The sequence below is a fragment of the Myotis lucifugus genome, unplaced genomic scaffold, assembly GCF_000147115.1.
Source record: "Myotis lucifugus unplaced genomic scaffold, Myoluc2.0 scaffold_167, whole genome shotgun sequence".
NCBI lineage: Eukaryota > Metazoa > Chordata > Mammalia > Chiroptera > Vespertilionidae > Myotis > Myotis lucifugus.
In genome coordinates, this window is record NW_005871215.1 from 1928941 (window position 1) to 1943262 (window position 14322).

The following is a 14322-nucleotide window of genomic DNA, read 5'->3' on the forward strand; positions in this document are numbered from 1 at the left end:
TCTCTACTTACATTATCTATCTGTTTTTGCATGTCTTTTTTATTAGAGCCCTTAACATATTAATTATAGTTATTTTTTAAAATATTTTTTATTGATTTCTAGAGAAAGAATAAGGGAGAGAGAAATATTGATGTGAGATAGAAACATCAATCAGCTGCCTCTGCACACCCCCTACTGGGGGTCTTGTCTGAAATCCAGGCATGTGTCCCATTTGGGAATCCATCTGGCATTGGACGATGCCCAATCAACTGAGCCACATGGGCCAGGGTAGTCATAGTTATTTTTCATTCTCTATCTCAGAATTTCAAAATCTGTGTCATATCTGAGTCTGGTTCTGATGCTTACTTTGTCTCTTCAGACTGATTTTTTCTTGCATTTTGGCATGCCTTGTACTTTCTTATTAAAGCAGGCATAATGTATTAGTTAATAAGAACTAATAAAATAGGCCTTTAGTGTGAGGTTTTATATTAATCTGGCTGGGAGTTGGGCTGTGTTGAAAATTTATTGTAGCTTAGGTGCCAGAGACTTCAATTACCTCAAGTGACCTCGTGTTTTTCAGCTCTTTCAGTTGTAACATGCTGTTATTCTGCTGGAGCCCTGTTGAGGTGGTGGTGAGGTGCTGGGAAGAGAAGCACTCTATAATCTTATGATTAAATCTCAGAGTTTTAGTGTGCCTGAGTCTCTGGGCTGTAACCTTCAGAAGTTATTTTTATTATTTGCCTCTTTTTTGCATTTAGGTGAGGCAGGAAGGCTATAGGGAGCTGGAATTGGCTAACTGCCCTTCCCCCAAGGTTGATAAGACTATGGTAAAGTTGGCCCCTTGGAGAGAAGGCTTTTGTTATGGAGAATGCTCTGAACATTTATATAAATAGTTACTTTCCCCCTCATCTCTGCCTGAAACATAAGGGAGTTGTTTTTTGGGTTTTTTTAAACATATTTTTATTGACTTCAGAGTGGAAGGGAGAAGGAGAGATATAAATATTAATGATGAGAGAGAATCATTGATTGGCTGCCTCCTGCATGCCCCACACTGGGGATCTAACACGCACCCAGGCATGTGCCTTTGACCAGAATCGAACCCTGGACCCTTCAGTCTGCAGGCCGACACTCTATCCATGGAGCCAAACCGGCTAGAGCCATGAGGGAGTTTTTGTTAGATCCTCACCTTGAGAATCAGGTGGGATTCCTGAATATAAAGCCCATGAAATTGCACCCCCAGGAGTTTCTCACTCTCAAGTTTCCCCACATTGAGCCTCCAGCAATTCATCAAAATTATCATTTAAGTGTTCCTACCATTTTATGGCAGCAGCAGCTTCCTCTCTAGCGAAACAGATAGAGGATGTGATTTCTCTGCATTCACCTGTCTCTCCAGATTTTAGGGTGGTGCTGTGCCCTAGGACATCAGTTTTCGGATGAGTCTAAGAAAAGCCACTTATTTTAAGTTTGTTCAGCTTTTATCATATGAGGATGGAAGTGACGAATGTTATAAGCTCTTTACATGTCATATCTGAAACTGGAATTCCTTCTTTTTTATTTATTTATTTTTACTTTTAATCTCTTTGTTTCTTTGAATCTAAGCTGCTTTTCTTGTCAACAGCATATAGTTTGGTCTTGCTCTTTTTTATTCAGAATGACAATCTGTGCCTTTCAAGTTTTGAACAAAAAGGGGCCGCATACTAAACCTGACAAGCCCAGGGAGGCCTGCATGTCAGGGCTTACACACTCAGAGACTGAAAGTAACCACATAGGATGCTCTGAAATTAAAACTTCCTGACTGGCACTTGAACCTGTCTCAGCTTCTCACCTTCCTCCTTGGACAACATGAGCTTTAGCACCTGCTCCGGCTTCTCCACAAACTACTGGACCCTGGGCTCTGTGCAGTCACCCAGCAGCAGCATGGCCAGCACCTATGCAGGCTCTAGGGGCTTGGCCTCCAGATCTCTGAGCCCCACTCCAGCAGTGTGCAGGGCAGCTGGGAATCTGGGGGCCTGGCTGCAAGGATGACCAGGGGTCTGGCAAGTATAGGGGCATCCAGAGTGAGAAGGAGACTATGCAATGCCTGAATGACCATCTGGCCTCCTACCTGGAGAGGGTGAGAAACCTGGAAGCAGATAATTAGAGACTGGAAAGCAAAATACAGGAACACTTGGAGGAGAAGGGATCCAGGTCAGAGACTGGGGGTATTATTTCAAGACCATCGAGGACCCGAGGGCTCAGATCTTTGCAAATCCTGTGGACAATACCTGCATTATTCTGCAGATTGACAATGCCCATCTTGCTGCTGGTGACTTCAGAGTTAAGTAAGAGACAGAGCTGGCCATGCACCAGTCTGTGGAGAGTGACACCAATGGGCTCCGAAAGGTCACTGATAACACCAATGTCACTCAGCTACAGCTGGAGACAGAGATTGAGGCTCTCAAGGAGCAGCTGCTCTTCATGAAGAACCACGAGGAGGAAGTAAATGGTCTATAAATTAGACTGCCAACTCTGGGTTGACTGTGGAGTTGGATGCCCCTGAATCTCACGACATCAGCAAGATCATGGCAGACATCTGGGCCCAGTATGATGCGCTGGCTCAGAAGGACTGAGAGGAGCTAGACAAGTAGTGGTCCCAGTAGATGGAGGAGAGCACCATAGTGGTCCCCTCACAGACCACTGAGAGTTGCTGCTGAGATGACACTCACGGAGCTGAGACATAGGGTCCTGTCCTTGGAGATCGGCCTGGACTCGATGAGAAATCTGAAGGACAGTTGGGAGAACAGCCTGAGGGAGTGGAGATGTGCTATGTCATGCAGATAGAATAGCTCAAAGGCTGGCCCAGCCTCGGGCAGAGGGGAAATGCCAGGTCCAGGAGTAAGAGGCCCTGCTGATTATTAACATCCAGCTGGAGGCTGAGATCACCACCTACCTCTGCCTGCTGGAAGAAGGGGAAGACTTCAATCTTGGCGATGCCGACGACAACAGCCACTCCATACAATCCATCCAAAAGACCACCACTGCAGGATTGTGGACAGCGAAGTGATGTCTGAGGTCAACTACACCAAAGTTCTGAGGCATTAAGGACAGCAGAAGTAGGGCACCCTGTTGGGGAGGGGGAGGCAGGAGGCCAATAAAAGTTCAGAGATCATTGAAAAAAACAACTTCCTAATTAAAGGCCAGTCATGGTGGGTAGTCCTGTCCTAGGCCAATATCTTCCTTGACAAAGACAGTCTTTACCTGAACTGAGCCTTTTGCATCTAGAATAGCATACATTTGGAATATCAGAGTAATCCCCTTTGTCAGATCCCTCAGGGCACAGTCTCTCACTAGAACCCCTCATTGTTATCTCCTTCTCCGGCATACCATCTCTGTGTGCTGTAAATGTTCATTGTTAACAATGTATAAGAAATATGGGCCTATCCATTTTACTTTTCATCCAATCCCAGAGATTCCTCTGCTTTGCTTTCTTCCACCTCCCAAATCTATCACCAATGAATTTTATGTAATCCCTCTATGTCTTCCCCTTTGATTCTGATGTATAAAATAAGTGGTAGAACTGCCATTTTCCAGAGCATTTTTTTTCAATCCATTGAGATTTTGCTTCCCAGTAATTGTCATAAGTTTGGCTCAAATAAACATAAAAATTCTCTACAGGTTTGGACATTTCTTACATTGACAAAGTGGAATGCTTAGTTACAATCCTCTATCCAATTCCAAAGTGTGGGATTTTTCTCCACATCACCAAGCAATTCTCTAACACCAACTGGGTGTCCTACAATTCAATTCAATTATGACGATACTATATACCCAGAGACAGCAACAGGGTAAGTGCTCCAGCCCACAAGACTGCCTTCACTTCAGATTCCAATCACAAATCTAGGTTGTTACCTGTGCTTCTGACTGACTGGCTGAAAATCAGAGGTTCCCAGGACACCCTCCTTGGATTCAATTAATTTGCTAGAGCAGGTCACTGAACTCAGGAAACAAATTTACTCACTAGATGAACAGTTTATTACAAAGACTATTAGAGGATACAAATCAACAGATATGTAGGGCGAAGTCCAGAACAAAGGAACTTCTGTACTGTGGAGTTTGGGGCCTGGTGTGGTGGCATGTGGAAGTGTTCTTGTTCCCCAACCTGTAAGTTCAAGATGTGGGATTTCCACCCCCTTCTTTTTTTTTTTTTTGAAGCTTCACTACATAGACATGATTGATTAAAACATTTCCCATTGATGACTAATTCAATCTCCATCCCCTCCATCCTTCCCAGAAATGAGGAGATAAGACTGAAAGTTCTAAACCTCTAATCACCGTTGGTTCCCCTGGCCACCAGCTCCCCCATCTTTAGGGGATTTACAAAAGCCACCTCATCGACATAAACCCAGATGTGGTGGAAAGGGGATTGTTATGAATAACGCAATTTCAAGAACGGAGGACAAGAGACCAAATTATATAGCAAAAGATGTTCCAATTGCTCTGATTGCTTAGGAAATTCCAAGGGTTTTGGGAAATGTGAGTCAGGAACCCTGGACAAAGGCCAAATAAATTTTATTATAAATCACAATATCAGAATAGTCCATTTATATTTAGTGTAGTTACTGATATGCTTGGATTTACATATGCTTTTTTGCTATGTGTTTTCTATGTTTCCCTTTTTTTAATTCTTCTTCCCTCTTACTTCTTTTTCTTGTGTTAAATAAAAATTTCTAATGTGTCATTTTAATTCCTCTGTTGATTTTGTTGTTATATTTTTTAGTTATTTTCTTATTGATTGCTCTAGGTATTGCAATATGCATATCAATTTATCACAGTTTAATTAAGAAAATACTAAATTAATTCTAGAAACTTGCCCAGCCTACATGGCTCAGTTGGTTGAGCATTGTCCCATACACCAGGAGGTCCCAGGTTTGATTCAGCCAATTGATGTTTCTCTCTCATTGATATTTTTATCTCTCTCTCCATCTCCTTTCCTCTCTCTGAAATAAAAAAAACATATTTTAAAAAGTAGAAACTTGGTTCCAATATATTTTCTTTTCTTCTCCCCTACTTTGTTCCATTATTATATCTATTTCCATATATACTATATACTCAACAATACAGTGTTACAATTTTTGCTTTATATAATTTTTCTTTTAACAAAGTTAGGAGAAAAATGAGAAAATATATTTATAGAGTCTTTTATATTTACACACATATTTGCCATTTCTGGAACTCTTCATTCTTACTCTGGATTTGTATATTATCAGGTATAACTTTCCTTTCAGCCTAAAGGACTTCCTTTAGTATTCCTTATAGGGTATGTTTGCTAGCAAAACATTGCTTTGGTCTTTGATTATCTGGGAATATCTTTACTCTAGCTTTATTTGTGAAGGATTGTTTTGCTGGATATAGAATTCTGGGTTGACAAATCTTTTTCACTACTTTGACTATGTTGTTCCACTGCCTCAGGGCCTCCATTGTTTCAGAATTGATTCATTTGTGTAATTTCCATATTTTTAAAATAAATCTTTATTGTTCAGATTATTACAGTTGTTCCCCTTTTCTCCCCCCATAGTCCCCTCCACCCAGTTCCCACCCCTTCCTCTGCCCTAACCTCCCCCCCCCCCCCCCACTGTCCTCATCCATAGGTGTATGCTTTTTGTTGGCGGGTCAAAGGTCATACACATGGAAAATGTAGCTATTTCCTTCCCACGACATGTCCCTGTGTTCGGAAAGGTCTCTCACGACTTGTTCACGCTCTACTCAGAAAGGGTATGGAGACATGTAATGGCTTTTTAAAATAATGTGTCCTCTTATGTTTAAAATGAGGATTTCGTTACCAAAAGTGAGGAGAAAGCAACACTACAGCTGCTCTCGCCCCTCGGGTGATAGTTGTGCTTGGGGCTGCACACTGGTTCGCGACGAAGCCGTCTAGGTGGCTCGTGTGGTTCCACTGACTTCCCAGGGGCCGTCGCAGCCTCACAGGGGCCGTCTCAGCCTCACAGGGACCGTTTCAGCCTCGCAGGGACTGTCTCAGCCTCACTGGGGTAATTTCCATATTTTTATTGAGATTTTTAAATTTGTTGAATCATTGTTGTCACACTTTCCTTAAATTTTTGAGTATAGCTGTTTTTTAGTTTCTTAAACATATTTCTAATAACTACTTTAAAGACTTAGTCTGATAAATCCAAAATCTTAGGGACACACAGAGATAGTTTCTATTGACTGTTTTATTATCCTTCTGGATGTTGTCATACTTTCTTGTTGCTTTGCCTATCTTATCATTTCTTTGCTGAAAACTGGATTATTTTACATAGTGAATTTTAGCAACTATATATTCTAATTTCCCCGAGTGTTATTGTTGTTTTGTGTGTTTTTATGTAATAATTTGCCTAGACTAAACCCATAAGCTCTACCTTCTCTGAAATGTGCATCCACAAACGTTTCTGCTGGTTTGTTTTTCTTACTTTTTGTTCTTAAGCCTTGCTTCCTATAGTCACCCCTGTGTCTGCCTAGATTAGTGTTCAGACTGGCCAGAGGTTGTGTTCATGTACTTTGAGCCAGGAAGGCCTCCAGTATCTGCTGATAGATCTGTGAGTGAGTCGAAGAGCACATTCAAATGTCAAGCTTTTGTTTTTAAGTTTACCCAGGCTTCTATTTTCCAACGAGCCCTTTGTATGTATAGGTAGGCTCCACTGCCCAGGGATATGTGGGTGGCTTGGGCTGCTTCTGTCTCTGCAGCACATACGCACACTTTAGTCAACCCATGAAATGTGGCCAATGTGGCTCCATTGGTTTGGTGTTGTCCCGTGTGCCAAAAGGTTGCTGGTTCAATTCCCAGTCAGGGCTCTCAATCCCTGGTAAAAAGGAGTGCAGGATGAAGCTGATCGATGTTCTGCTCTCACATTGATGTCCCTCTCTCTCTCTTTCTCACTAAAAATCAATAAAAAATATTTAAAAGAAATGTGCAGAGTGTATCCATCTTCCCATGGCTGCTTCACCCCCTCAATTCTCTATTAAATTTCCAGATAGTCCAAGTTCATTGTTTGCTCTGTAATTTCAGGCTAGCAGAGCTGCTGGCCCTCTCTGTCCACTTGCTTCTGAGATCATCATTTAAACTGATGCTGCTCCAAATTAAGTCAGAACACTCTACCAGTGACAAAAGGCCGCTGGCTTTTGTGTGTGTGAGTGTGTTTGCTGTTGGTTTGTACAAAGTGCCCCGATTGAACTAGCAAACAACAGAGTGCTGGGTTGGGGACAGCTCCAGGCAAGCATGCCACATGCTGGTGCTATTTAAAAGTCAATCATTTTCATGAACAAACACTTCTCAGTACGTTGCATGTCTCCAGCCAATTTCCAGAGTGCTGAACTGGTTGTTTTTGAAGGTTTTGACCAAGCATTATAGTTGCTTTTTGAAAAAAACAAAAACAAAAATTGTTTATCAACCTCTTAACATTCTTACGCTAGAAATTAATCTGTGAGCATCTGGTTTTTATAGTGTCCTTCTCAAGCTTGGAGAAATGATATGCAAGGTAGGTAAGAGCTCTGGGTGGAAAGCCTTCTAGTCTGGATTCTGCTACTGACTAGCTCTTGCCCTTTGCAGCTTCCTTAGCAGAAAAAAAAATGGCGGTTGGACAGGGTGATTTCCACAGCTCCTTCCATTTAGAAAATGCTAAGTTTCTAATAGAATTCAGAATTCAGCTAATAAATTTACACAGTAGACCTGAACAGATAAATTACTTTTATCCTTTCTATAATCTTTATGTCAAAATAAAATTTTGTCTTCCATCTAAGATGTGTGTGTCTATCTAAGATGAGGCAATGGTCCTTTGACTCCAGTAGAATAGGAATGTATGGTTTCTCCTCCTCTTCTCTCCTCTCTGCCTCTCTCTATTCTCTTCTTTTTTCCCTCCGAGCCTCTCTCCCTCTCTCTTTCTCCTCCTAACATAGTGGGCCCTGACTTAACACCAGGTACTGTACAAAGTATTTTTTACCTGAATGATCTCATTCACTTCTCACAACAACCTCATCAGGTAGGTCCTGTTCTTAGCTGTATTTTACAGATAAGTGTGAGAAAGAAGAAAAATTCCCCTTTCCTTTCTCTGGTTCTTCTGGCGAGCCAAATAATCAAATCAACAAGAGACAGATTGACAAGAGAAACTCAAATTCAATTTTGTGTGCACGGAAACCCCAAATATATATGAGAGAGTCAGAGACCCTGCATTCATGAGAAATTCCAAGACAGAAAGGAAAAGTGTGGTATATATGCTATTCTGAGCTAGGGATGAGATAAGGCATGCTGGGGCTTCAGAAAGTCATTGCAGGGAGAACATATGTTCAGTAATTAGTAGTTTGCCCTGCCCTATAGATAGGTCAAAAAAGGCTATCTCTGATAACCTCTTAGTATGGGCAAGGCCCTTAATTCAAATTCTTCTAGATAGTTAAAGGGGGTGGGGGGTGAGGGGCAGAAGTTTTTCTTGAGCCTGCAGGATCTCAGTTGTTTTTAGCTCAGAATAATCTGCTTATTACTAAGGCACATCTTGAGTGGCTGAGCCACTATATAAGAAAACTGAAGATCAGAGAAACTTCCTGGTTTGCTCAAAGCTAAGCAGTTAGTTGGTCTAACTCCCTTCCATTCAACAATATCAACTCCACAAATAAACTGGGTATAGGCAGCATGTGAACATGTCTCTAAGAGAAGTTGTTGGGAGTTGAGAGGAAGCAGCTCTGAGGTGTGAGTGAGGTCTTCCTGCGGAAGGCAGTATCAGAGCCAGATCTTATCCTAGACTTTGGATAGAAATGGCAGGGAGGTCCCTTCAGCCATCAAGACATTGTTGCTAGAAAGTCAATGTGGAGCTCTTTACAGCCTACTTGTGGGTGAGCAGTGAGAGCCAAGCTTGGAGGTGGTTTTGGAGGCCAACCTAAGATTTTGGCTTTTATTCAGAAAACACAGAAGGGGTGTCCATGGCAGGTTTTTCTGTGTAGAGAAGGGACACAACTAGAGCCATGCTTTGCATATATCATGCCTGGCAGTAATGTGGAGGGTGCATTGGGTGGAGCAGAGACAAAAAATAGAAGGGCAAGTCAGGAGTCCAGAGAGAGGTGACGAAGCCTGAGCTAAGCTGATGCATCAGGAAATCAGATGATGGGAGGCAAGAGGCGCCACAGAAAAGGCCACAGGACTTTTGAATCAGTAGCAAAATTCCAATATAATTCTGATATTTTATTTCTACTTAATTAGCTATTTTCTCGCCTCTGGATTGTTTGTCCTAAAAATAATGTTAAGCAGTTGTTTCTTTGATTATTTTTGTTTTCTAATGGGCCAAGAAATGGCTGTGTATTTTTTAAATAGGTCATTTAACTTTTACCTTCTCAACCTCCAAATTGTCAGCTAGTATAATTTTGTTGTCTAAAATCTATTATTGGTTGACAGCAAACACAAGGTTAGAAAGACCAAAAGATTTTTCCTTTACCAAAACAAAGCATCATCCCCAAATGGTGATGTTTCTTGACCAAGTTTTGATGATGGAAGAATAAAAAAATATGGAGCCATCCTATAATGTGACAGGCAGCAGCTTGCTTTTGTCCTCACCACTCTCAGGAGCTAGTTGGGTCCCCCTAACCTGAGGCCTGAACACCTTCTTTTGGCTTATAATGCCCTCTCTTTTTCCTTCCTTTGTTTCTTGTTTCCTTATTTATTACATTAATAGCCAGGGGACTGTGATTGGGTCTGTGTATATGTGATTACATGCCTGAGGAAGCAAAATTATGATGAAAATGTTTCTCAAACATTTTATAAATAGGAAAATAGTAGATATAAAACATTAATTTCTTCATTCCCAGAGAAGCTAACCTCACCTCAATTTTTCTGTACTTTAGGGCAACACATTACTCATTGTAGGATCTTTACTTTTTTTAAACAAAAGTCATGATAAGGCTTCTGCTGTTCTTTAGGAGACATGTTTGATTTTATGATGCTTTTTTCTCTCTGCTCTGTAAACATGGGATTCAGAGATTTGTGATCGAAAACACAATAAATATCCCATATAAGGTGGCATCTGGTACTCGGTCTCTCAGAGACCACCTGTAGAGAGGTGGGGATGGAATGAAATCTTGCATTCAAGCCAGGAGTAGTCACATCACTACACCTATCACCTTGGACTATAGTCACCTCATCTGAATACAGGGGATTGGCTCTACAACTTTCAGTCTCTTCCAACTCCATTAACTCTATGACTACATCTGAATGATGAAGTCCATTCTTGCTGCTAGAGACAGTAGGTCATTGCTCTGCCTTGTCCTGCTTCTGAAGGACTCCAGCTTTGTGAATGCCATAGAGGAAGTACATGGTTTTCATAAATATCCTCAAGGAAGCCTTATTTTTCAATAACAGCTATGAGCCTATAATCGGCCCCTGTAATCTCATTAAAAATGCTTCCTTCCCATCCAAGCCCAACACATTCAAGAAGGAGAAAGACAACAAGTGTGGATACAGGGCAGTCTCCCTCTGCAGTCGGCCTGCTCTGGTAGAGTGGGCAGCCCTCTAGCCTTCGGGGCTGTTTGATTTGGCCTTTGCTGGTGAGGCTCTGGGAGGTGGGGCAGAGGCTGCCATCTGGACGGAGCCTGGGAGAGTCAATATTGAAAAGCCTATTTGTTGTTCTTTTTGGCCTCCACCTGTTGGAAACTCTGCAATGGGAGCCACTCAGAAAGGAAGAAGGGACAGCAGAGGAATTCCTGTACCGGAACAGTGAATGTTTTCATTGTTCCCCTGGGGATCACCCAAGAGAAACTGGCCTTTAATTATAGTTGAGAGCAGCATGTGGCAAGAAAACACAGTCAGAAATGGTGCCACGAAGCTTAAAGGGGACTCAGGAAGCACATCCCCTGCAAGGGTCTCTGGGCTCTCCAAGCCCACTTGCTAACTCTCCCCTACTGGGTGGCCCCCACTTCCCACCCCAAAGGAGGCAGCAACTCATGGCAGGAGTGTCTAAATGCCACCCACCCCAATGGGCTACCCAGATGCTCAGCTATTACCTATTTTCCTGTGTCACTGAGAAAACGGGGCCGGTCATCTAGGAAGCCCATCCACTTTCCTCCCTTGCTTGCTCCTTATGCTCACCCATCCGTATCCTCCTCCTCGTGTTTGGAGACTTGGGGGCTTCCTCACACCCTCTTGTGCTCTTCAGGTCCTCTTGCCTTTTATAGAACCAGAGCCTTAGACCCTACTCATTCCCCATCCCTTCTCTCTTCATCAGATTCTTGACCTCAGTCTACAAACATCTTCATGGCTCCTCTGTGCTTCTCTTCTTCCTTTAGCTCACACTACTGCCTTCCTTCTCCAGTCAGTCTCCTTGAGAGAGGCCCTCCTTACTCCTCCATTCCTTTACTTCCCGTTCACCCCTGAACCATTGTGTGGAGGCTTCCGCATTGTTCCAAGACAAAAATGAAACACAACAAAATTCCCTGTTCTTGGGCCAGTGAGCTTTGAGTTGCATATTCCAGGCTTCGTCATATGCATTTACCCTTCATACTCAACTATGATAAATTAGATGCCCATTACATGTCAGGCATATAGGACAGGAGAATACAAAAAAAAAATCCCTAATAAAGCCCATGTCCTTTGGATGAAGAGCCCATTAGGTTGACTTTATTTACTTTTTCCCAAAGTCAGCTGGGTCTGGGCAGGTACAGGGAACCAAAGGCTAGAAGGAGTCTGGAGTGACATGTGAGGTGTGGGGAGGGGGCATGAGGAAGGCTTAGGGCTCTAATGACACTCATTTCCTGGTATTGCCAGTACCCTGCCAGGTTTTGGGGCTTGCAGCAGCTATTTGGGGCTACAGGCCTTGGTGCCTAACCAAGGCCATTGTCCCAGCACTGTGGCAAGCAGCTGGTGGCAGGGTAGGCTAACATAGCTGGTGGCCCGAGTGAGCTGAATCCTGGCCATGTTCCTGTCCTGTACTCCCCAGCTACCTGCCTCTGTCACAGTAATCATCAATTCCCTGGCTGACTCCCCGGAAACCCGAGAGCTCTGGGGAAGACCTAGGTCCCGAACCAGCTGTACAACTTGCAGGGTCCAGTGCAAAATAAAAATGCAGGCCCCCCTAGTTCAAAATTATTAAGAATTCAAGGAGGTGACAGCAGAGCATTACACCAGGCAGGAGGCTCTTCTAGTGTCCAACTGCATGGGTCAATGCCCGGGAAGCCGGCCCTGCCTAGCTTTTTATTCATCACCTTGTGGTTGCTCAATAAGCACTCTTTAAATGAATGAGTTCGGGTTTCTCCAGCAACTCTGGAGAGGAGTCACTGGGATCCTAGGGAAATAGGAAGTGAAGATCCTCATCCTTCCTAAGCTTCAGGCTGCCACCTAGCCTGGGGCCACCAGTGAGTGCCTGCCCTGCCTCAGTGTCCTGTGTCCATACATGAGAAGAATCATCTTTGTCCGCCTCCTCTTCTCACTCTGAGAGTGAGAGAGGTGCAAGCTGGCCTTTTGGCATGTACATGCAGTGATTCCGTGATTCTGGGAAAGGAAGTGCAAATCAAAGACGTCACCATAAAACCCAAAAGATATGGTTGGTGTTTGTAGTGTGCAATGTCTAAGTGTTCTGAGAGCTTAAAGCAGCAATTTCCAACTGATGTGCCATAAGAATTTTTAAAACATGCCATACCTATTTAGTGAGGGGCACTGACCTCTTTTCCCTTAGATTGTCAGATAAAAGAATGACAACAGCCAACACAATAGCCGTGGGTGTGAATAAATCAAAATTATAGCTATTTTTTTTGTCAGTTTGGCAAAAAATAGATTTTTGGTATGCTGCAGAACGTTAGTGATTAGCTTATGTGTGCCAGGAGACAGAAACGGTTGAGAATCACGTGCCTAAGGGACCTATGAGTTAGGTGCAGTGAGACCCAGAGCAGCGGAGCGTGTCCGGCCCACGATGGGATCCCACAGGAAGCAGGGTCCTGTCAGACAAAGTGCATGGAGTTCGGTGAGGAAAGCAGCCCCTTAGATGGGGGCCCAGCCTTTCCAACCCTCTTTACCTCACCTGCCAAATAGTACAATTAATAATAACAGAAATATCCAAGAACAGCAAACACACTTGGAATATTAGTGTACCAGCTACTGTTCTAAACCCTTTAAAGATACATACTCACTTTGATCCTTAGAGCAACCCTGTGACGCAGGGAGTGTGACTATCCACATGCTGCTTAGGAAGAACAGTTCAGTTACTTGGCAAGGTCGTCGCTGACAGCTTGGAGCACCAAGGTTCAAATCCGGGTCTTTGGCTTCCAAAGTGAGTACTTAACCACAAATATCTTAATCCCTCATGGAACTGAGGGGCAAACTAGCGCCAACATGTGGAATTGCTTTAGAAGAGAAAGGCAATCTAAACCTGGAAGATTAGTAATATTTAACAACAACAGATGGTAGAAGCCTTGGATGCCATTTGATCTCCCCAGCCTCCGTTTGTTCCTCTGTAAAATGGGAGTGGGTAGGTTTTGCAACAGATACTCTCTAAGATCTTTTCCATTTCTCAGGTTCTGATGTGAAAAGTGTTCCTTTCCTGATGCAGCATGAGAGAAAGGGAAGCATCCAGTGCAGCCTGTTTTGCTCCCTAGAAAGCCCAGCCCTCAAATTTGTGTGCTTGAGCAACACCAAGGCAGCCCACCCTGACCTTGGGGCCTACACAGGCAAACATACCCCAGAACTGGAACGGAAAGGCCAATGCATAGGGCTGGGCACCAGGTGGAAGGCTGGGGAGGTGGCCTGACATCCTCCTGAAACTCAGTGGGAAGGGGGTCTGGTGCATCCCTCCTCCCGGGGTGGGTGGGGTTGGGGGAGGTAGTGGGCTTCAAGGAGAGGAAAGGACACCACAAAGATTTATGACAGCTGTTTAGTGTTTATTTCTGTCCCTCCAGGAACAGGGCTAAGTATGGAGGGTTGGGGAGAGGAATAGGGAGAGGAGGGCGGTCTAATATATTCACCAGCATGAGAATGACGGGCTCACCCAGAAGGGGCTGGGCTCCTCTGTGGGGGCCAGTGTCTGGGGAAGGATTCACCGAGGGGACATTTCAGTGGGGCCTGGAAGGATGAGTACTATTTCAACAGGTGGCAAAGAAAGGGGCAGGGCACTCCAGGCAAAGCAAGAACTCCCAGCAGCTGGAGTTTGGCAGCAGCCTGTATTCCTAGAGCACGGGTGCGTGTGTTTGGGGGACTTGGGTGAGGCTGAGGAGTTAGTTTGTGGCCAGAGAGTGGGCATGGAGGGCCTTGTGCACCAGGCTGAGGGCTATCCTTCAGCCTGACCGCCTTGGGAGGCCTTTGAAGACTTATTTAAAGCTTTATTAAACATATGTAGTGGATGCTTT

The 14322-nt window shown here is 43.8% G+C and overlaps 1 pseudogene; it reads left to right on the top strand.

The window, feature by feature from the left end:
- The first annotated feature begins 1821 nt into the window (after positions 1–1821).
- Positions 1822–3060, top strand: LOC102423302 (annotated as a pseudogene).
- The last annotated feature ends 11262 nt before the right edge of the window (positions 3061–14322 follow it).